Below are 24,597 nucleotides of genomic sequence, written 5' to 3'. Positions count from 1 at the left end.
AGGGTATATACATTGAATTATTTACATTACCGTATTTTCCGCACTATAAGGCGCACCTAAAAACCACAATTTTTCTCAAAAGCTGACAGTGCGCCTTATAACCCGGTGCGCTTTATTACGATTCATTTTCATAAAGTTTCGATCTCGCAACTTCGGTAAACAGCCGCCATCTTTTTTCCCGGTAGAACAGGAAGCGCTTCTTCTTCTACGCAAGCAACCGCCAAGGAAAGCACCCGCCCCCATAGAACAGGAAGCGCTTCTTCTTCTACTGTAAGCAACCACCCGCCCCCGGAAGAAGAAGAAAAAACGCGCGGATATCACCGTACGTTTCATTTCCTGTTTACATCTGTAAAGACCACAAAATGGCTCCTACTACGCGACAAGGATCCGGTTCATAAAAAGACGCAATCTCTCCATCCGCACACGGATTACTACCGTATTTCACAGCAACTGATATTCCTGTGAACCGCACTGTGGAACGGGAGCACGTACGGTGAATATTCGCACCACAGGGAATGAGAAGTCATCCTTCACTGTGGTTCTAGCTTGCCATGCTAACTTCCACCCATGGTGATATTCAAAAGGAAGACCTTGCCAAAAGAGACCTTTCCAGCCGGCGTCATCATAAAAGCTAACTCGAAGGGATGGATGGATGAAGAAAAGATGAGCGAGTGGTTAAGGGAAGTTTACGCGAAGAGGCCGGGTGGCTTTTTTCACACAGCTCCGAAGGCGAACACACCTTCACTAAGACGGGCAGACAGCGCCGGACGACATACGCCAACATTTGCCAGTGGATCGTAAATGCCTGGGCAGATATTTCGGTCACAACTGTGGTCCGAGCTTTCCGGAAGGCAGGATTCACAGAACTGCTGCACAACAACAGCGACACTGAATCCGATGACTTCGACGAGACGGAGCCGGCCATTTTTGGATCCCACGCTTGCGCAACTTTTCAATTCGGACACCGAAGACGAAGAATTCGAAGGATTTACGAATGAAGAATAACTTCAGAAGGTGAGCGCTATGTTTATTTTGTGTGTTGTGACATTAACGTTCGAGCAACATTATGTTGCTTTTGCTCTACACCATTTTGAATTTTACTATGTTTGTGATTGCACATTTGCGTACATTTTGGGACAGAGTTGTTAGAACGCTGGTTTTCAATATATTATTAAAGTTTGACTGAACTATCTGACTGTTTTTTTGACATTTACTTTAGCGCAGCGTTTTTTTGACATTCACTTTAGCGCAGCGTAGGCGCGGCTTATAGTCCGGGGCGGCTTATTGGTGGACAAAATTATGAAATATGTAATTCATAGAAGGTGCGGCTAATAATCCGGTGCGCCTTATAGTGCGGAAAATACGGTATTTACAATCCGGGGTGTGGGATATGGAGGGGGGGTGGGAGGGGGTTAGGTTTGGTTGGTATCAACACTTCAGTCATCAACAATTGCATCATCAGAGAAATGGACATTGAAACAGTGTAGGACTGACTTGGTAGGATATGTACAGCAAGTAGTGGACACAGAGAGAGAGAGATCAGAAAGTATAAGAAAAAGTGTCTACATTTGATTATTTACAATCCGAAGAGGTATTATGTGGAAGGGAGGGTGTTAGTTTAGGGTTGTAGTTGCCTGGAGGTGTTCTTTTAGTGCGGTTTTGAAGGAGGATAGAGATGCCCTTTCTTTTACACCTGTTGGGAGTGCATTCCATATTGATGTGGCATAGACAGAGAATGAGTTAAGACCTTTGTTTGTTCGGAATCTGGGTTTAACGTGGTTAGTGTTAGTGTTATTATGCTGTTTGTTACTTATGTATGTTATGTTGCAGCTATTTAAAATAGTTTTGTCAATTTGTTCTGGCCTGAAATAAATTGGCCCTTTGAAACATATCTTTGTCTTTGTGTGTTGTATGTAGAGCACATTGCTTAGCAGAGTTCAGTGATGCAAATGCATGTCAAGTTGATCAACACATTGTATTATTCTCCAGTGCAATAACTGTACTGAAATGAAGGCTAAAAGGGCATTAATGGGAGCTTAAAAAAAAAAAAAAAGTAGAAGAAGTAACTAAATAGTTACTTTTCACAGTAACACATTACTTTTTGGTGTAAGTAACTGAGTTAGTAACTGAGTTACTTTTGAAATAAAGTAACTAGTAACTGTAACTAGTTACTGGTTTTCAGTAACTAACCCAACACTGATAAACACTGACATGTATTATTCATTGTTTGTTATTTACAGATAACACTGACATTTATTATTTGTATATTGTTATTCACAGATCAACACTGACATGTATTATTCATACAGTATATTGTTATTTACAGATAAACACTGACATCTATTATTCATATATTGTTATTTACAGATAAACACTGACATTATTTATATATTATTATTTACAGATAAACACTGACATTTATTATTTATATGTTGTTATTTACAGATAAACACTGACATTATGGATATATTGTTATTTACAGATAAACACTGACATTTATTATTTGTATATAGTTATTCACAGATAAACACGAACATTTAGTATTTATATATTATTATTTACAGATAAACACAAACATGTATCATTGGTATTTTGTTATTCACAGATAAACACTGTCATTTATCATGTGTATATTGTTATTTACAGATAAACACTGACATTTAGCATTTGTATATTGTTATTTACAGATAAACAGTGACATTTATAATTTATATATTGTTATTTACAGATAAACAGTGACATTTATTATTTATATATTGTTATTTGACATGTATTATTTATATATTGTTATTTACATATAAACAGTTACATTTATCATTTATATATTGTTATTTTCAGCTGAAATGGACCGTAAGAAACCACCTGACCCTCATGAATTCATCATTTACTGAGAGGACGGCTTTCTGACCGTTGGACATTGCAGACAAAAGCCTGACTTTTTGTGAATAATTCGGGACACTTTGTTTACAAATCCTATTGCTTTGTATTTCACTTGCTTACACTCAAGTAAAATAAATATGTCTATTCACATGGTATCAGTGTAGAAATATACTAAACCACTCCTCCCTACCTCATCAGCCTGATTTCTATTAACTGCCCTGAACTGTGAAACGCTGTGGAAACTAAAACCACACACTTTGACAGGAGCCAGGAATTAGAGGTTCCAGGAACATATAAGTTCCTGAACTTTTGGTAAAAATGGCCTATTGTTCATAATCACAAAATAATGTGATGATGAAATAACACCAGGCAGGCTACAGAAAACATAGCAGCTATGTTGACCTCAGTAGCAAAAATGCATACAGAGTGTGGTTTGTATCTGCAAGGATTTTGTCACTGTTTTGATCCCATAGTTCCACCTCTAACAAGTCAAGCGCGCTAAAGAAGACTGTAATTACTTAATCGTAATTAACGCAATAACTTGACACTCCTAATTAAAATACCATATTTGGCACTGTACATGTTAATTATCATTACTTGTATTTTTTCTCATTATATGATATCATTGAAATACTGCTTTGTACACTTCATGTGTTTCTGTAATTACATTTATTTTGAATTGTTATAAAACTACCACTAGACGGAACATATATACCGTATTTTTCGGACTATAAGGCGCACTTAAAATTATTTAAATTTTCTCAAAAATCGACAGTACGGCATAATTCTGGTTATGCTTACCGCCCTCTAAGCTATTTTATTTGGTACATGGCACCCCCTGTGACCCCAAAAAAGGGACAAGCGGTAGAAAATGGATGGATGTACATGGTGAAATGATAAGTGACCAGTGGATGGCAGTCACACATAAGAGATATGTGTAAACTGCAAGATGACGCCAGTAAACACAAAACTTTAAATATTGCATTGAGAATATAGAACATTACACACGGCGCTCAAAAATCTGTCAAAAATGTTTTTAGTGTGACGACGGTAAGCTATGAAGCCACACCGTTTAATGGATTGAATGGATTGTCGGCGCATTAATCATATTAGTATTACTATGGTGTGTGTATAAGGACCGCAAAATGGCACCTATTAGCAGACATATTATCTGGCGTTTTGTTTCACAATATTTTGCAAAATCAACTTTTCTTACCTTCTGGTACCTGCTGATCTGTATTTGGGATATGAAAAATTGCGCACATCCGCCTTTGTAGTCCGATACTCTTATATAAGACTTATGTTTCCATTTCTAAAATAAAGCATAATATCTGTATAGCGTAAATATAGCGTAAAGTTCTTACTTGTATCTGTCAGTATAGACTAGCTATCAAAGTGCTAAAAACTGGTGTCGCTTTACATAATTCACCGATGGAACTTTAGTTTTTAGAGAGTTCCGGTCGGACGGTTTTTCATGGGACACATTTCGGGCGTTGTTGTTGCACTAGTGAGCCACAGATGAGGAGATGCTGCTCCGTTATTGATTGAAGTAAAGTCTGAATGTCATTAAAACAGTTAGCTCCATCTTTTGACACTTCTTCCCCTTCCGTCCTTGCACGCTACTCCGCTACAACAAAGATGACGGGGAGAAGACGCTGTCGAAGTGGAGGCACATAAATAGGACAGCCCACAAAACGGCGCATCCTGAAGAGACTGTCGGAAAGCGACTTGAAGATGATCTGTAAAACATCATCTATGCAACATTTTGACCAAAGAACCACCATTACATGTTATGTAGACCACAAGGAAGTATTTTACATTTAGAAAATAGTCATAATATGACCCCTTTAATGCGCCTTATAATTCGGTGCACCTTCGGCTCATCGGCAGTGCGCTTTATAATCCGGTGCGCCCTACGGTCCGGAAAATACGGTACTGTTAGGGAGGAGATAAATGAGGGGCTAATTCGTTTATAGGACTAACAATAAGAAAGATGGTGTGTCTGTCAGAACCCAGGAGGAAGGGATGGCAATCCAAATATTCTTCATTGGCTTTATTTTTGCTAATAGCACTGTAATTGATTTGTATATAGGATGGATGAAAAGAATGAATATATAGATGTATGGGAATGGAGTTCTGTAATAAACAAATTGTGCATAAGTATACACATCTCAATCTACAGCACGGGTGTGGAAGTTGTTTTCATGGCTGCCCTCAGAGGGCCGCTTGTAACAGTGAATGTAAGAATATAAAAGTATAATCGCCTCATTATATTATTGCCTATGCATTTGGTTATTTGATTTGTGTACGTACAAATTGATGGATAACTTGCTTTGAAATCGAAAGTCAAGGTGAAAAGCAGTTATTTAAAGGGGAACATTATCACCAGACCTATGTAAGCGTCAATATATACCTTGATGTTGCAGAAAAAAGACCATATATTTTTTTAACCGATTTCCGAATTCTAAATGGGTGAATTTTGGCGAATTAAACGCCTTTCTATTATTCACTCTCGGAGCGATGACGCACAACGTGACGTCACATCGGGAAGCAATCCGCCATTTTCTCAAACACCGAGTCAAATCAGCTCTGTTATTTTCCGTTTTTTCGACTGTTTTCCGTACCTTGGAGACATCATGCCTCGTCGGTGTGTCGTCGGAGGGTGTAACAACACGAACAGGGACGGATTCAAGTTGCACCAGTGGCCCAAAGATGCGAAAGTGGCAAGAAATTGGACGTTTGTTCCGCACACTTTACCGACGAAAGCTATGCTACGACAGAGATGACAGAAGAATATCGACCCTAGCTTCCCTGGCCTGCTGACATCAACTTCAAAACTGGACTGATCAGCTTTCAGGAAAAAAGAACGGATGAGGGTATGTCTACAGAATATATTAATTGATGAAAACTGGGCTGTCTGCACTCTCAAAGTGCATGTTGTTGCCAAATTTATTTCATATGCTGTAAACCTAGTTCATAGTTGTTAGTTTCTTTTAATGCCAAACAAACACATATCAATCGTTGGTTAGAAGGCGATCGCCGAATTCGTCCTCGCTTTCTCCCGTGTCGCTGGCTGTCGTGTCGTTTTCGCTTGCATACGGTTCAAACCGATATGGCTCAATAGCTTCAGTTTCTTCTTCAATTTCGTTTTCGCTACCTGCCTCCACACTACAACCATCCGTTTCAATACATGCGTAATCTGTTGAATCGCTTAAGCCGCTGAAATCCGAGTTTGAATCCGAGCTAATGTCGCTATAGCTTGCTGTTCTATCCGCCATGTTTGTTTGTATTGGCATCACTGTGTGACGTCACAGGAAAATAGACGGGTGTATATAACGATGGTTAAAATCAGGCACTTTGAAGCTTTTTTTAGGGATATTGCGTGATGGGTAAAATTTTGAAAAAAACTTCGAAAAATAAAATAAGCCACTGGGAACTGATTTTTAATGGTTTTAACCCTCCTGAAATTGTGATAATGTTCCCCTTTAAGTATTTATTGTTATTTTTACAAACTATCATACGGTATATAATAATTAGGGGTGCTAAAAAATGTTTATCACATCCGAATCCCAATTTATATTTATTTCAACAGTAATTTGATTAATAATTTTCGAAAAAAAAAAAATATATATATATATGTGGGGAGGCGGGGCCAGTAGACCGACAGCGAGGCGTGCCCCGCCGGAGCCCGCTCCAAGATGGCGGTGAGGAGGCGCGGCTGGCGGTCCAGCGGCGAGGCAGGGCACACCGGAGCCCGCTCCAAGATGGCGGCGAGGAGGCGGGGATGGCGAGCAAGCGGCGAGGCGAGCGCGCCGAGATCGACACCGCAATTGTTACCAAGTGCGTGGATCGCGCACCTGGTCACAATCGGCTAATTCTCTCGCACCGTATAAAAGGGCGACAGACGTAAACATCAGGGAGAGAGGCGGAGATGAGAGAAGGAGCCAGCGAGAAGCGGATGCTGAACAATAGCGAGAGAGAGCCACAGGAAGACGACGACGCGCGCGGCTGAAAAGCAAGCGGAAGAGCGAGCAGGTGGAGCCGGAGCTAAAAAACAACCAACACTGAGGTTTTATTTGCAAAAATAAAATGAAGTCAACCATGCTCGAAGCAATGTCCTTCCTTGATGGTCCTGAGAACCCGGACGACAGCGGGAGTCGTTCACAATATATTTGACGAATTAAATAAAAAACATCAAAACATTTTAGGCCATTTTTACGCTTTCTTGGTGCATGTATGTGTCATACGTCAACAACCAAAATGAGGTTTTGTAACCTGTAAGCTGTTTTGTTAAGGTGTTGTTATTATTTTACTACGGAGCCCCTAAAGGGACATGGATGTTTTGCGAGATCTCGCAATACTTTTTGCGAGATCTCGCAAACGTTTTTTTTTCCTATGTCAGTGAACCGGAAGTGAAACAGACAGCGATGAAGGAGCGGGAGCATGCGGGATCCTACACATCATCTGTGCTCTGTTGTGGGTCCATTATACGATTTGATGTCTCTATATGTTAGGCCAATACTAAAATAGAAATCAATAAACTTCTCCCATGGATGATGGGTAGGCTCCTCCATCGCTTTGTCTGTTTCACTTCCGGTTCACAATCGCTGTGTCTGTTTTACTTTCGGTTCACTGACATAGGAAAAAAAACTTTTGCGTTATCTTGCAAAATGTATTGCGAGATCTCGCAAAACATTTATTTCCCCTCCATCTCGCTTTAGGGGCTCCGTATTATACCAAATAATACATTGCAAAAATCAATTTGAATCGAGAATCGATTATGAATCAAATCCTCACCCCAAGAATCAAAATGGAATGAATGGCGAGGTGCCCAAAGATTCACACCAATAACAATTGAATATTTGGAAATATATCAAAGTTTTAAACATAAGACATTTCCTGAAAACATTTAGTAAGAAAGATGAAGTATGCACATTATTTCCAGACTTTCGTGGGCCAAATTAAATGACGTTTCGGCCCGGATCTGGCCCGCGGGCCTTGAGATTGACACATGTGATCTACAGCATACTATAAACATACATGTCAGGGAACAACCTGTGAGAAGTCTAATAATACAAATACAATGCACTTAGCTCTTGAACATATTACAAGTATTACAACGCTTTCATCTAGTGGCGACAAACAAACTCCACAAAGCGACTGCACAAGATCACATTTAACAATGTCCGACATCGTTCCCGTCCTCACGACAGCATAACAATTACCAGATAAGGTAATAACACTTGCCACTAGAAGGCATTAGCAAACAAATACTCCTAAACACGCCATAAATTGCCTACACAATGGCCGCCAACAGACAGCTGTACCAGCTGATTAGCAGAATGACGAGAAGACAAACGTTACTCCCAAACTTAGGCCATGTCTACACTAAGCCGGATAACCCCTTAAACAAATAATTATTTAGCCTAAGCCCCGTTTCAGCCACACTAAACCAGCGTTTAAGGTCCCCCTCCTTGGATATTTTTTTACACGGGTAAGTCAGCCGTGTAATTCTTGACTATCCGGCTCTTAGCTTTGTATGGACTCATTGATTGCTTACAAAGTGAGTTCGGAGAGGAAGTGACGCCAGAAAGACCACGCCCCACACAGGAAGTGACGTCAGAAAGAACGCGCCACAGCCAGCTTCATGATAAAGCAGTTTCGTAACTCGGATTTAACCACTGGAAATATGAAGGCAAGTCATCCAGACATGCCCGTGTTTCTCCTTCTTCTACATGTACAGACGCTTGTGGAAATCACACATGAATACTTTAAGAGAAAGCGATCGCAGCTATTTGGGATACAACACTTCTCAGACGGCAAGAGAACTTTCTAATGTCCAGGTCAGCTGTGATTCTACTTACCGAAAAACTTTGACCATTTGTCGAAAGAGAGACAACGAGAATGCGAGCTCCCGTGGATGTGATAAAAAAAAGGTAGCGTGTGCTTTGTATTACCTGGCCGTCGTGGGAAAACTACGGAAAACATCGAATGCATTTGAACTGGCAAAGCAGACTGTATCAGTTAGGGATGTCCCGATCCGATATTTGGATCGGATCGGCCGCCGATATTTGCCAAAATATGCGTATCAGCAAGGCATGGGAAAATGCCGATCCAGATCCAGTTTAAAAAAAACTCTGGTCCGTATTTTCCAACGCACCGATTCAAATAATACAATTTACTTTTCTGCTGCTCCCTAATTTCCGTTCCGCATTTTCCAGCACACCTTCAACACATCCACAGGTCTGTGGATTCTCACGCAGTTGCTTTTAGCTGCTGGCATTACACGACAGGCTCTTCTCACTCTTTTCTGTGTCTCCTTCTCACAGACAGCAAGCGCACCTTCTTACACACGTCACATACTGTCACGTCATATGTCACACGTCACATACGTATACGTCCTCTCCCAGCAGAGAGGTAGCAGCATGGCTAACGTTAGCTGTGATGCTAGCGCAGCCGTGCGAGCAACGCTCCCTCTAAGGTGCGCACCTGTGCAATTGCGCACTGCTCAAGCGTCCTCTGCGCACGGCAAATCTATGCCACGCACAAAATCAAATAAAAAAATAAGCGCATTACAATTTTTGACACATGGACACGACAGAGAAAACAGTTTTTGTCATCATTATTCAAATATTGTAACGTCTGTCGAGACGCTTATATCCATTCGGTGCCACACCATCAAAATGCCGAGGCAAACATTTCCAGATCAACACCGTATGAAAAAAATAGTGATTTTTTTAGTTGTGATTTCCTTCTCTGCATGAAAGTTTAAAAGTAGCATATATTAATGCAGTATGAACAAGAATGTTTTAATGTAGACACATAGAATCATCATACTGCTGTGACCCGAGGGTCCCTGGTTCAAGCCCCACCTAGTACCAACCTTGTCATGTCCGTTGTGTCCTGAGCAAGACACTTCACCCTTGCTCCTGATGGGTGCTGGTTAGCGCCTTGCATGGCAGCTCCCTCCATCAGTGTGTAAATGTGTGTGTGAATGGGTAAATGTGGAAGTAGTGTCAAAGCGCTTTGAGTACCTTGAAGGTAGAAAAGCGCTATACAAGTACAACCCATTTATCATTTATTATATGCATCAAGTCTTCATTCAAGGCTAAGGCAAAATATCGAGATATATATCGTGTATCGCGATATGGCCTTAAAATATCGCAATATTAAAAAAGGCCATATCGCCCAGCCCTAGTTCAATGATGCCATTTCTGTTTGTCATGTATAATTTTGTCTATTTTGTGTTTATCCTTGAATAAACAGGTCAGTTTCTTGTTACCAACCATTGTGTATTATTCAAACTCACCTAATTCAACTGGCTAGTTGTTATCAAGAGTACTAAAACCCTTTTCAACATGACTCTGACAACTAAGTAGGCTAAATAACTTTAAACTTTAAAGGGGAACATTATCACAATTTCAGAAGGGTTAAATCATTAAAAATCAGTTCCCAGTGGCTTATTTTATTTGTCGAAGTTTTTTTTTAATTTTTACCCGTCACGCAATATCCCTAAAAAAAGCTTCAAAGTACCTGATTTTAACCATCGTTATATACACCCGTCCATTTTCCTGTGATGTCACACAGTGATGCCAATACAAACAAACAGCAAGGTATAGCGACATTAGCTCGGATTCAGACTCGGATTTCAGCGGCTTAACACTGTCTGATAAGATAATTACTAACAACTATGAACTAGGTTTACAGCATATGAAATACATTTGGCAACAACATGCACTTTGAGAGTGCAGAAAGCCCATTTCAGGCGCACTAAGAACATATATTTTTCCACGATTTCAGCACTCAGGTTAACCATACCTAAATAGACACAAAATACTGCATTACACAAGACTACCTGAATGTACTCGAATGATTGAAAAAAATAAATGTTTTAAAGCTAAATTATTGGTAAACACAGTTTATTTATTATAATTTACGAGTAATGAATAAAGTTTTCATCAATTAATATATTCTGTAGACATACCCTCATCCGCTCTCTTTTCCTGAAAGCTGATCTGTCCAGTTTTGGAGTTGATGTCAGCAGGCCAGGGAAGCTAGGGTTGATATTCTTCTCTTGATCATCTTCGGTGGCATAAGGGACGCTGTGAGCCAAGACATCCAGGGGGTTTAGCTCGCTCGTCTGCGGGAACAAACTGCCGCCATTGCTTGCCGTGCTACCGAGGTCCGTTGTCCCCGAATAGCTCACACACTCCGGCAGATTCAATGGGGGTCTGGCGGCAGATTTCTTTGACTTTATCGTTGGAAATGCATCTGCTTTGAGTGTCGCAGGATATCCACACATTCTTGCCATCTCTGTCGTAGCATAGCTTTCGTCGGTAAAGTGTGCGGAACAAACGACTGACCATTTCGTCGGCTTTCCCCACAGCCTCGTATTTTGAACAAATTTCGTCCCATTTCTTGCCACTTTCGCATCTTTGGGCCACTGGTGCAACTTGAATCCGTCCCTGTTCATGTTGTTACACCCTCCGACAACACCCCGACGAAAGTGAGAAAATGGCGGATTGCTTACCGATGTGACGTCACAACGAATAATAGAAAGGCGTTTAATTCGCCAAAATTCACCCATTTAGAGTTCGGAAATCGGTTAAAAAATATATTGTCTTTTTTCTGCAACATCAAGGTATATATTGACACTTACATAGGTCTGGTGATAATGTTCCCCTTTAATACATGCTCGGATAGGCCAGTATCGGTCAGTATCGGTATCGGATCGGAAGTGTAAAAACAATATCGGTATCGGATCGGAAGTGCAAAAACCTGGATCGGGACATCCCTAGTATCAGTTATTGTCCGCCATGTATGTCGCGGACTCAACGTCTAGGTCCAGGGTATACAAAGTCACCAAAAACGAATGGACAATGAAGGTGAAGGTAAAAGAGTGAGGAGTGTCCTGACCAGATATCTAGATCCTTAGTTTGATTGATGTAAAATGTTCTTTATAACATTGTTTACTTTCGTGTCTAATAAAGATTTGATTAATTTATGATGTCACAGGTGTGATTCACTACAATAGGGCCCCACAGCACACTGGATTCCAGTTCATTGAAATACCACAAGACTGGATATTGTTCAGATAAGTTACATTTAAGAACTTGCACACAAAGCAACACTGGAGGTGACTATGACGTGTGCATTTTCCGCGTATGCGTACTAGGTCGCGTTGCGCCAGCGGACGCAGGGGGCGAGGGCGTCTTAAACGACCATTGTATGTGTGTGTACACGGATAAGGTTAGGTAGGATTTACCCTGGGTAACCTTAGTGTTTCTTTAGCGACTCCAGCGCTAAACAACACCAGCAGGACTAAAACGTGGACTTTAACTGTGGATTTCACTAAAGGATTGTGACCGCTTCACTGAATGTCCGTGCCTCTTGCAACAGGAAACTAACTCAAACAGCGCAAGATCATCATGTGACTGCGCGTGAGTACTAAAATGACGGCCTTCATAACATATTTTACCAGTTTGAATTGAGACAGAAACGTTGAAACAGTTGAATCGGCGCTCTATATATCGTGAATTTTGTAGCACGCATATAAACTGGGTTGTTTATTTAACATCATTAGGTGGTGACAGAAATACTTTGTTGTTTTACCACTGCTGCTATTATAAAGCAATGATCCAAGAGTAGTCAAGCAGCTTAAAGAGTGGCTGCGGTTATTTAGTTTGGTATTTCATCAACTTTATTAGGAAGTTGGACATCCACATCTCTTACCTCGGCCCTGAGGTATGAATGCAACATTTGTAAACGTCAAAAACCTCTCTCATTTTAGTATTGGAGATTGGTTTGGTTGCGAAGCAATTCAAAAGATGCAGTTTATACTTTTTGAATTACACCACCGGCTAGCATATGTTATGCCATTAGTGGTTTAAGAGAACAAAAAAAATGTCTATTTCCCAAAATTACCATAACATTGAATTGTAGCGACCAAGCAGTCATGTTGTGGTTGTGATGATATATATTAATTGACTATAGTCCATTTTTGCAGTTTCAAATGATTGTTTATTTTAAACTGAAAAAAACCCGAACTGCGCCTCCTGTATGTCCTTGTTTGTTTTACATGTTACTTTATCTAGTGCAGTGTAGGGTTGTCCCGATAGCGATATTTTGCTACCGGTACCAAAATGTATTTCGATATTTTACTAAATAAAGGGGACCACAAAAAATGTCATTATTGTCTTTATTTGAACAAAAAATCTTAGGGTACATTAAACATATGTTTATTATTGCAATTTATTCCTAAATAAAATTGTGAACATACTAGACAACTTGTCTTTTAGTAGTAAGTAAACAAACAAAGACTCCGAATTAGTCTGCTGACGTATGCAGTAACATATTGTGTCATTTATCATTATATTATTTTGTCAACATTATGAGGGACAAACTGTAAAAATTGATTATTAATCTACTTGTTCATTTACTATTAATATCTGCTTACTTTCTCTTTTAACATGTTCTGTCTACACTTCTGTTAAAATATAATAATCACTTATTCTTCTCTTGCTTGATTACATTAGTTTTGAATGATACCACAAATTTGGGTATCGATCCAATACCAAGTAGTTACAGGATCATTCATTGGTCATATTCAAAGTCCTCATGTGTCCAGGGACATATTTCCTGAGTTTACAAACATTATATGAATTTTTAAAAAACGAAAAAAGATTTGGTGATGCTAAAAAATATCGATGTAATCATAGATACGCTCCTGTACTTGGTATCATTACAGTGGATGTCAGGTGTAGATCCACCCATGGCGTTTGTTTACATTGTGACGCCGGTGAGCTATTGTATCCTCCTACGGTGTGTAGTGAAACATGTTTAGCTATTCCTCGTCCTGCAGTGATAATAATACTTGTAAGAAACATACTTTATTTGTCGCCATGGAGGCGAGGATTAGTGATTTAGAAGTAGCTAAAACACTGCAAACTGCGGCTGGACGTTAGCCGCGAGCTAGCTAGCCATGTCTTAAAGCAGGGCGTCTCAGTGTTATAACTTCACCTTTATCGTTAGTTATTAGGCCCAATGTGTCCATTCTCTCTTTTTTGTCTATACACTGTGTCTGCTTGTAAGTGCTCTGTGTGTGTGCGCTGCCGAACATGCTCCTCTGCTCGTAAAACCAGCAATGTCACGACGTGACGACGACGCGCCGTCATGCCCGTGAAAAAAAAAAGGGGAAGGGGGGGGGGGGGGTACTTTTTAGAGGTGGTATAGTACCGAATATGATTAATTAGTATCGCGGTACTATACTAGTACTAGTATACCGTACAACCCTAGTGCAGTGTATTTATGTTTAGTTAGCTGTGGCATGTTGCTGCATGATAATACCAACCTGTCGAGGGACAACAACAGACAACTAACCCTTGCATAGAATCTGACAAAAAAATCTGCATACTGTGTATATGTTCATCGATATGTATGGGCCCTATTTTGAAGAAAAAAATTAAACAAATAGTCGCTATCATTAGCTGCCAACATTGTATTATTCAGTGGGGCATACCATACCTGCTCAGAGCAGAGCCTCTGTCAAGCTCAATACTCTTATATAGGACTAGAAATAAAAAATATACAGTATATAAATGAAGTTTTTCTTTGATTCAATTAGAACAGAGGCTTTTTCCTCATCTCAGGTCTGTTGATTGACCCGCACTGACTCTCAGTGCTAAGACTATCAGTTGTTAAAAAGGTAGAGCAATTCTTGCATTGCGGTTTGTATTAAAAGTGACGTAAAGCCAATGGAACGGAGGCTCAAGTAGATTCCCCCGGCCGACTGCTTCGCCGGTTTATTCATGCATGTATTGAGAACGGAATAGAATGCAGTCACCCGCTCTATTATAATGGAGCTGTCAGCACGTTGAGTAACCTGAGGGGGTATGAAGAGACACTAAGCCATACCATGAGCCCTGCAGGCCTGATCACTTTGCTTACACATTTGGCATTCATTCCATGTGGCGACAGGCCATTCTCAGAGTGTGCTTATGCATGAATGTGCATGCTCAGGTGTGTGTTCTCACTCCTGTTTGTTTGGAAAGATTGACGCTTTAGTGATTGTGTGTCTATAGTAGGGTTGTACGGTATACCGGTACTAATAAAGCTAAACTAATTGTACTAAAAAGAAGGTACTATATTGCTTTTGAAAAATACCGGTACTTTTTTTTTTTTTCCATGCGCCTGATAGCGCTCGTGGTGACATTGCTAGTACCGTATTTTCCGCACTATAAGGCGCACCGGATTATTAGCCGCACCTTCAATGAATTACATATTTCATAACTTTGTCCACCAATAAGCCGCCCCGGATTATAAGCCGCGCCTACGCTGCGCTAAAGGGAATGTCAAAAAAACAGTCAGATAGTTCAGTCAAACTTTAATAATATATTGAAAACCAGCGTTCTAACAACTCTGTCCCAAAATGTACGCAAATGTGCAATCACAAACATAGTAAAATTCAAAATGGTGTAGAGCAATAGCAACATAATGTTGCTCGAACGTTAATGTCACAACACACAAAATAAACATAGCGCTCACCTTCTGAAGTTATTCTTCATTCGTAAATCCTTCGAATTCTTCGTCTTCGGTGTCCGAATTGAAAAGTTGCGCAAGCGTGGTATCCAAAATGGCCGGTTCCGTCTCGTCGAAGTCATCGGAGTCAGTGTCGCTGTTGTTCTGTGAATCCTGCCTTCCGGAAAGCTCGGACCACAGTTGTGACCGAAATATCTGCCCAGGCATTTACGATCCACTGGCAAATGTTGGCGTATGTCGTCCGGCGCTGTCTGCCCGTTTTAGTGAAGGTGTGTTCGCCTTCGGAGCTGTGTGAAAAAAGCCACCCGGCCTCTTCGCGTAAACTTCCCTTAACCACTCGCTCATCTTTTCTTCATCCATCCATCCCTTCGAGTTAGCTTTTATGATGACGCCGGCTGGAAAGGTCTCTTTTGGCAAGGTCTTCCTTTTGAATATCACCATGGGTGGAAGTTAGCATGGCAAGCTAGAACCACAGTGAAGGATGACTTCTCATTCCCTGTGGTGCGAATATTCACCGTACGTGCTCCCGTTCCACAGTGCGGTTCACAGGAATATCAGCTGTGAAATACGGTAGTAATCCGTGTGCGGATGGAGAGATTGCGTCTTTTTATGAACCGGATCCTTTTCGCTTAGTAGGAGCCATTTTGTGGTCTTTACAGATGTAAACAGGAAATTAAACGTACGGTGATATCCGCGCGTTTTTTCTTCTTCTTCCGGGGGCGGGCGGTAGCTTACAGTAGAAGAAGAAGCGCTTCCTGTTCTATGGGGGCGGGTGCTTACCTTGGCGGTTGCTTGCGTAGAAGAAGAAGCGCTTCCTGTTCTACCGGGAAAAAAGATGGCGGCTGTTTACCGAAGTTGCGAGATCGAAACTTTATGAAAATGAATCGTAATAAAGCGCACCGGGTTATAAGGCGCACTGTTAGCTTTTGAGAAAATTTGTGGTTTTTAGGTGCGCCTTATAGTGCGGAAAATACGGTAATAAGTGTCGAGGCGCATGTGAGCCAACACACAGAGCACTTTACGAGCAGAAACAGGGTGGAGGCAGAGGAGGTGAAATTGGCGTATTTTGTCTTAAAAACTAAGGATAAAGGTGAAGCGATGCACTGCAGTGTCCTGGCGAGCGAAGCTATCGTCCTTCCACAGTGTTTTATATACTTTTAAATCACTAATCCTCGCCTCTAAGGCGACACACTAAGTTTATTATTATTAGCCTTTATTTAACCAGGTAAAATCCCATTGAGATCAAAGATCTCTTTTCCAAGGGAGACCTGGCCAAGAGGGCAGCAGCAAGGTTACATTAAAAACAGTAAACAAATACATAAAACATCACATTTACAACATTAAAACATAAAAAGTTTCTTACAGGTATCATCCCTGCAGGACGAGGAATAGCTAAACATGCTTCACTACACACCCTATGACGATACAATACTGTAGCTCACAGCAAGCTAGCGTCCGTGAATGTAAACAAATGGATGTTTACAAATATCAACTGTATTGATACCAAGTATATAGTCGATACAATGATAACAACGACATTTTGTAGTATCACATAATCTTTTTCCATTTTTGTTATTGTTCATAAAGTCAGGATATACGTCCCCTGTACACAGAATAACTTTGATTATGACCAGAGGTGGGTAGAGTAGCCAGAAATTGTACTCAAGTAAGAGTACTGTTACTTTAGAGATGTATTACTCAAGTAAAAGTAAGGAGTAGTCACCCAAATATTTACTTGAGTAAAAGTAAAAAGTATGTTGTGAAAAAACTACTCAAGTACTGAGTAACTGATGAGTAACACACACACACACACACACACACACACACACACATATATATATATATATATATATATATATATATATATATATATATATATATATATATATACTGTACATACATACATACATTGATAAATACAGTATATAATTTTTATTTATTTATTTTGCCGTTTTTGTTTACATGTTAAAGGTGTTTTAATGAATATACATGCATGTTTAACATATAGATTCCTTTCATTCATGAAGACATGAAAAGATTTATTACTCAAGTAAAAGTAAGGAGTAGTCACCCAACTATTTACTTGAGTAAAAGTAAAAAGTATGTTGTGAAAAAACTACTCAAGTACTGAGTAACTGATGAGTAACATACACACACACATATATATATATATATATATATATATATATATATATATATATATATATATATATATATATATATATATATATACATATATACATATATATACATATATACATATATATACATATATATACATATATATATATATATATATATATATATATATATATATACTGTACATACATACGTACATTGATATATACAGTATATAATTTATATTTATTTATTTTGCCGTTTTTGTTTACATGTTAAAGGTGTTTTAATGAATATACATGCATGTTTAACATATTGATTCCTTTCTTTCATGAAGACAAGAATATAAGTTGGTGTATTACCTGATTCTGATGACTTGCATTGATTGGAACCAGACAGTAGTGCTGATAACATCCACGTTTTCAAATGGAGGAGAAAAAAAGTTCCTCCTTTCTATCTAATACCACATGAAAGTGGTTGGTTTTTGGCATCTTATTTGTCCAGCTTCCATATTCGTTTTTGTACACTTTATAAGAAATACATTGGCGGCAAACTCCGTAGCTTGCTAGCTTGTTTGCGTTGGCTTTTAGGGACTCTTATTTAGTAAGCGCAAGCGCGACGGAAACGGCACTTTTGTTGTGAAGACAGGAACTGTGCGGTTAGTCTTTAGGCTTTTGACCGGAAGTACGGTTGAAATAAAAAAAAGTGTCTTTTTTTTCACACTTTTGATTGATTGATTGAAACTTTTATTAGTAGATTGCACAGTACAGTACATATTCCGTACAATTGACCACTAGATGGTAACACCCCAATAAGTTTTTCAACTTGTTTAAATCAGGTCATGTGACCGCCTGGCTCTGTTTGATTGGTCCAACGTCACCAGTGACTGCATCTGATTGGTAGAACGGAGTCAAACGTCACCAATGACTGCATTTGATTGGTGGAACGGAGACAAACGTCACCAGTGACTGTATTTGATTGGTGAAATGGAGTGAAACGTCACTAGTGACTTTATTTGGTGAAACGCAGGCACTTTGAAGATCTGTCTGACAGACCAAAACAAACAAAGCGTGCATTAACAGATCGATAAAAAAATTAGTAGCGAGTAGCGAGCTGAATGTAGATAAAAGTAGCGGAGTAAAAGTAGCGTTTCTTCTCTGTAAATATACTCAAGTAAAAGTAAAAGTATGTTGCATTAAAACTACTCTTAGAAGTACAATTTATCCCAAAAGTTACTCAAGTAGATGTAACGGAGTAAATGTAGCGCGTTACTACCCACCTCTGATTATGACCAATGTATGATCCTGTAACTACTTGGTATTGGATCAATACCCAAATTTGTAGTATCACACAAAACTAATGTAAAGTATAAAACAGAAAAATAAGTGATTATTACATTTTAAAAGAAGTGTAGATAGAAGATGTGTAAACAGGAAGTAAGCAGATATTAACAGTAAATGAACAAGTCGAATATTACATTCATTTATTTTCTACCGCTTGTCCCTCATAATGTTGACAAAATCGGGAAATGACACAATATGTTACTGCATACGTCAGCAGACTAGTCTTTGTAACCCGTTTGCTTACTTACTAGGAGTTGTCCAGTTTATTATCTTATTTCATGCCATTTTATTTCAGTGTTCTAAGATTGTTCTTTGACGGCAATAAGAAATGTATGTTTAATGCAGTACTTCTCAATTAGTTTCTGTTGCGCCCCTTAGGAGGAAGAAAATATGAAATTTGGGCTAATACTTTACAGATACTGTAATATGATTGTTCGTGTTTTTCACTCAGTACAGATTGGTGTTCTATCGCAGTGTTGTGTATTACAAACTCAAGCGCGTTTCGACGTGGAAGCTAGCTTATCTCTTTAGAATAAAATAATACTTTATCCTACCTTCTCTTGTAAGCAGATACAAACCCTGTTTCCATATGAGTTGGGAAATTGTGTTAGATGTAAATATAAATGGAATACAATGATTTGCAAATCATTTTCAACCCATATACAGTTGAATATGCTACAAAGACAACATATTTGATGTTCAAACTGATAAAACATTTTTTTTGCAAATAACCATTAACTTTAGAATTTTATACCAGCAACACGTGACAAAGAAGTTGGGAAAGGTGGCAATAAATACTGATAAAGTTGAGGAATGCTCATCAAACACTTATTTGGAACATCTCACAGGTGAACAGGCAAATTGGGAACAGGTGGGTGCCATGATTGGGTATAAAAGTAGATTCCATGAAATGCTCAGTCATTCACTAACAAGGATGGGGCGAGGGTCACCACTTTGTCAACAAATGTGTGAGCAAACTGTTGAACAGTTTAAGAAAAACCTTTCTCAAGCAGCTATTGCAAGGAATTTAGGGATTTCACCATCTACGGTCCGTAATATCATCAAAGGGTTCAGAGAATCTGGAGAAATCACTGCACGTAAGCAGCTAAGCCCGTGACCTTCGATCTCTCAGGCTGTACTGCATCAACAAGCGACATCAGTGTGTAAAGGATATCACCACATGGGCTCAGGAACACTTCAGAAACCCACTGTCAGTAACTGCAGTTGGTCGCTACATCTGTAAGTGCAAGTTAAAACTCTCCTATGCAAGGCGAAAACCGTTTATCAACAACACCCAGAAACGCCGTCGGCTTCGCTGGGCCTGAGCTCATCTAAGATGGACTGATACAAAGTGGAAAAGCGTTCTGTGGTCTGACGAGTCCACATTTCAAATTGTTTTTGGAAACTGTGGACGTCGTGTCCTCCGGACAAAAGAGGAAAAGAACCATCCGGATTGTTATAGGTGCAAAGTTGAAAAGCCAACATCTGTGATGGTATGGGGGTGTATTAACTCCCAAGACATGGGCAACTTACACATCTGTGAAGGCGCCATTAATGCTGAAAGGTACATACAGGTTTTGGAGCAACATATGTTGCCATCCAAGCAACGTTACCATGGACGCCCCTGCTTATTTCAGCAAGACAATGCCAAGCCACGTGTCACATCAACATGGCTTCATAGTAAAAGAGTGCGGGTACTAAACTGGTCTGCCTGTAGTCCGGACCTGTCTCCCATTGAAAATGTGTGGCGCATTATGAAGCCTAAAATACCACAACAGAGACCCCCAGACTGTTGAACAACTTAAGCTGTACATCAAGCAAGATTGGGAAAGAATTCCACCTGAGAAGTTTAAAAAATGTGTCTCCTCAGTTCCCAAACGTTTACTGAGTGTTATTAAAAGGAAAGGCCATGTAACACAATGGTGAACATGCCCTTTCCCAACTACTTTGGCACGTGTTGCAGCCATGAAATTCTAATTATTATTTGCAAAAAAAAAATAAAGTTTATGAGTTTGAACATCAAATATCTTGTCTTTGTAGTGCATTCAATTGCATATGGGTTGAAAATGATTTGCAAATCATTGTATTCCGTTTATATTTACATCTAACACAATTTCCCAACTCATATGGAAACGGGGTTTGTACTTAAATCCATGCTTATTCTATTATTTTGAGTGATTGATGTATGTCAGTGTGCACCCTTTGCAGGTGGTGAAACGTTCCCACGCAGGCCTATAAGGGTCATGGGCAGTCGGGCACCAGCATACCGTCTTTGACCTCACCTGTCTGTAGACCTCAGCTTTCTATGGGCTACGTTTTATTTTGTTTCCCGAGTATTCCGTTTATTCTGGTTTCTTGATTTTTGTAAAAAAAAAAAAAAAATCTTCAAACGCGCTGCTGGACCATTTGGAATTACTGGATGGATAGGAGGAAAAGGAACAATATAAGGCCGTGTATGGTGTGAGTCAGACAAGATACCCATGCCCCAAGTGGAACAAACTATTGAATAAAGGGTTTATAGGAACAATCGCTTCCAGTGTTTTTAGCTACTTCACACAGCGCTTCACTTTTTTCACATTGTTATGTTACAGTCATGTCAAAATGAAATGATTCATTCTTGTCCTTGAAATTCTACACAGAAAAAACAACAAAGACAATGTGAAAAAATACATTTATTAAAAATATGTATACACAGCCTCTGCCATGAAGCTCAAACGTGAGCTCAGATGTATTATTTCTAAACTTCTTCTTTCTTTCGTATATTATTAGATGGCCAACTCCATGTCGTGTAGCCACGCCTTCGTCTCCAGTCCTAAATCAAAGATGCCGGCTTCTGAAGGTGGGCTGCATAGGGGGCAGCCAGTGATTTAGTGCTCGGCAGTCTGTTCAGGCTCGCCACACTCGCATGCCACACTGTCCGATAGTTCCCCGCTTCTTCAGAGATTACTTGAAGTGACCAACCCCAGTGCGTAGGCGATTCAGCGAGGTCCATAGATGGCGTGGTAGGTCTTCTTCTATTACACCGCCTCCTGGGTCCTGGATATATCGGTGGATGCGGGAGGGCCCAGCGGTCTCCCAGGTCTCTGGACAAGTCCTCAGGAATAGACTGTAGCATCTCTTGTGCCGCCTTGTTGTAGGGATGGCGAGACTTGAGCCTGCATGGCTGCATGGTGGTGCCGGTGTTGCTGTGGTTTTGTGCAGGATGTACCAGTCGTACTTCTCGGTTTTTCTTGCCAGGGCGAGGGTAGCCGCGTCCCGATTCCAGCTAGGACTGGCAGGTGGGACACGGGGGTGGGTTTCAGACAACCAGTGACTATCCGGAGGGCACTGTTGATGACAGTATATACCTTATTCACATGTGGACTTCTGCTCCAGGCATGGGCACAGTATTTGGCAACAGGTAGGACCAGGGCTTGTGTAGATATGTGTAGTGTCTGGGGGGAGGCACCCCAAGTCAGGCGGCGGATGAGCGATACCCTTGCTGTAGCCTTGGTCTTCACTTCATCCAGGTGTTGCTTGTAGGACAGTGTCCGGTCCAAGCGTACGCCAAGGTAATTGGGGGCTTGCTGAAACTCCAGACGGTTGTTGCCAACATACACGTCCAGTTCCCTTCCTGCTTTCCTGTTGTTGAGGTGGTAAGCTGCCGACACTGTCTTGTCCACGCTGAGCTGAAGGTGCCACCTCTGTAGGTAGTTTGCCAGGATGCCCATGTCTAGATTGAGACCATCCTCCATCGCCTTCTATGTTGGCCGGCGGAGCATGATGGCCAAGTCGTCCGCATACCGTACTTGCTAGATGTTGTATCCGGCAGGTCCTGAATGTAGATGTTGAACAACATTGGTGAAAGGACGGAGCCTTGTGGGACACCGTTCTTCAGCCTTCGGAGCCTGCTAGTCTGGCCATCGCTGGTCTGTAAGGAGAAGCTACGGTTTGATAGCATCTCCATGATGAACCCCACCATGTGCCGGTCCGGGATAGTCCTTAGCAGTTTCAAGTGTAGTCCGCGGTGCCAGACAGTGTCGCAGGCGGCTGTCAGGTCCAGGAATACTACTCCAGCTTTTTCGTTTTGTCCTGGAAGCTGTCCTCGATGTCCTGAGTGAGTAGCGTTACCTGATCCACTGTTGACTGGCCTTAAACTGATCTTCCTTAAGATGCTACTACAGCTTAATTGGAGTCCACTTGTGGTAAATTCAGTTGGTTGGGCATTATTTTTGTAGGGCACGCACCTGTCTATATAAGGTTCCACACTTGACAGTGTATGGCAGAGTACAGTCCAAAAATGAAGTCGGAGGAATTGTCTCTAGACCTCTGAGACTGTCTTGAGGCGCACATTTAGGGAAGGGTACAGAAAAATATCTGCTGCCTTGAAGGTCTCAATGAGCACAGTGGCCTCCATTATCCGTCAATGGAAGAAGTGTGGAACCACCAGGACTCTGTCAGGGAGGTTACCAAAAACCGGATGATTACTATGTCAGAGCTACAGCATTTTTCCAATCAGGCCTGTATGGTAAAGTGGCCAGACAAAAGCAATTCCTTTGTAAAAGTTTGCTAAAAATGCATCTGAAAAGACTCCCACACCATGAGAAACAAAATTATCTGAGATTGAATTCTCAAAGTTTGAACTTTTTGTCGCGAATGCCAGGTGTCATTTTTGGAGTGACAAGGCACCGCTCATCACCAGGCCAATACCATTATTACAATGAAGCATGGTGGTGGCCCCATCATGGTGTGGGGATGTTTTTCAGTGACAGGAACTGGGAGACTAGTCAGGATAGAGGGAACAATGAATGCAGCAATGTACAGAGACATCCTGGATGAAAACCTGCTCCAGAGCGTTCTTGAACTCAGAGTTGGGTGACGGTTCATCTTTCAGCAGAACAACAACCCCAAGCACGAAGCCAAGATATCAAAGGGATGGCTTGGGGACAACTGTGTAAATGTCCTTGAGTGGTCCAGCCAAAGCCCAGACTTGAATCCGATTGAACATCTCTGGAGAGATTTGAAAATTGGCTGTGCACCGACGCTTCCCATCCAACCTGATGGAGCTTGAGAGGTGCTGCAAAGAGGAATGGTCAAAACTGCCCAAAGATAGGTGTGCCAAGCTTGTGGAATTGTATTCAAAAAGTCTTGAGGCTGTAATTGCTGCCAATGATACATCAAAAAAGTATTGAGCAAAGGCTACGAATACTTTTGTACTTGTGTTTTCTTAGTTTTTTATTTATATAAATTTGCCATAAAGTGCAATATATTTGCAACATTCTTCTATGATAAAGTTCTATGCATTACAAATGCAGTAATTCCTGGAAATCAAAAATACCATAGCTATTCTGCAGCCAACTTGAGCTAGCACATTTCCCTAATGTCACTTGACAAAACAGTGGATAAGGTCATCCACAGTCTGGGTCCATCAACATGCTGCCTTGATGAGTTACCCACTAGATATCTAAAGTCTGTACTGAACAGTTTGTGACCACAATTTGCTCATCTTGTTAACATTTCCCTTCAGACTGGGACATTTCCAATGGCCTTAAAACTGCTGTCATTAAGCCACTTTTAAAGAAGAGTAGTATTGATGCCAGACTACGGTCTACCCATATAAAACCTGCCATTTTGGGGCAAAAGTCCTGGAAAAGGTTGCATACCAACAGCTTAGTGACTTTCTCCTGTATACAAGGCTGCCGTATAGTGGGGAAAGGTGATGGCAATTCTAAAGGCCCAC

This window comes from Nerophis lumbriciformis, linkage group LG19, assembly GCF_033978685.3.
Source record: "Nerophis lumbriciformis linkage group LG19, RoL_Nlum_v2.1, whole genome shotgun sequence".
NCBI classification, from domain to species: domain Eukaryota; kingdom Metazoa; phylum Chordata; class Actinopteri; order Syngnathiformes; family Syngnathidae; genus Nerophis; species Nerophis lumbriciformis.
This window is presented reverse-complemented; position numbering follows the sequence as displayed.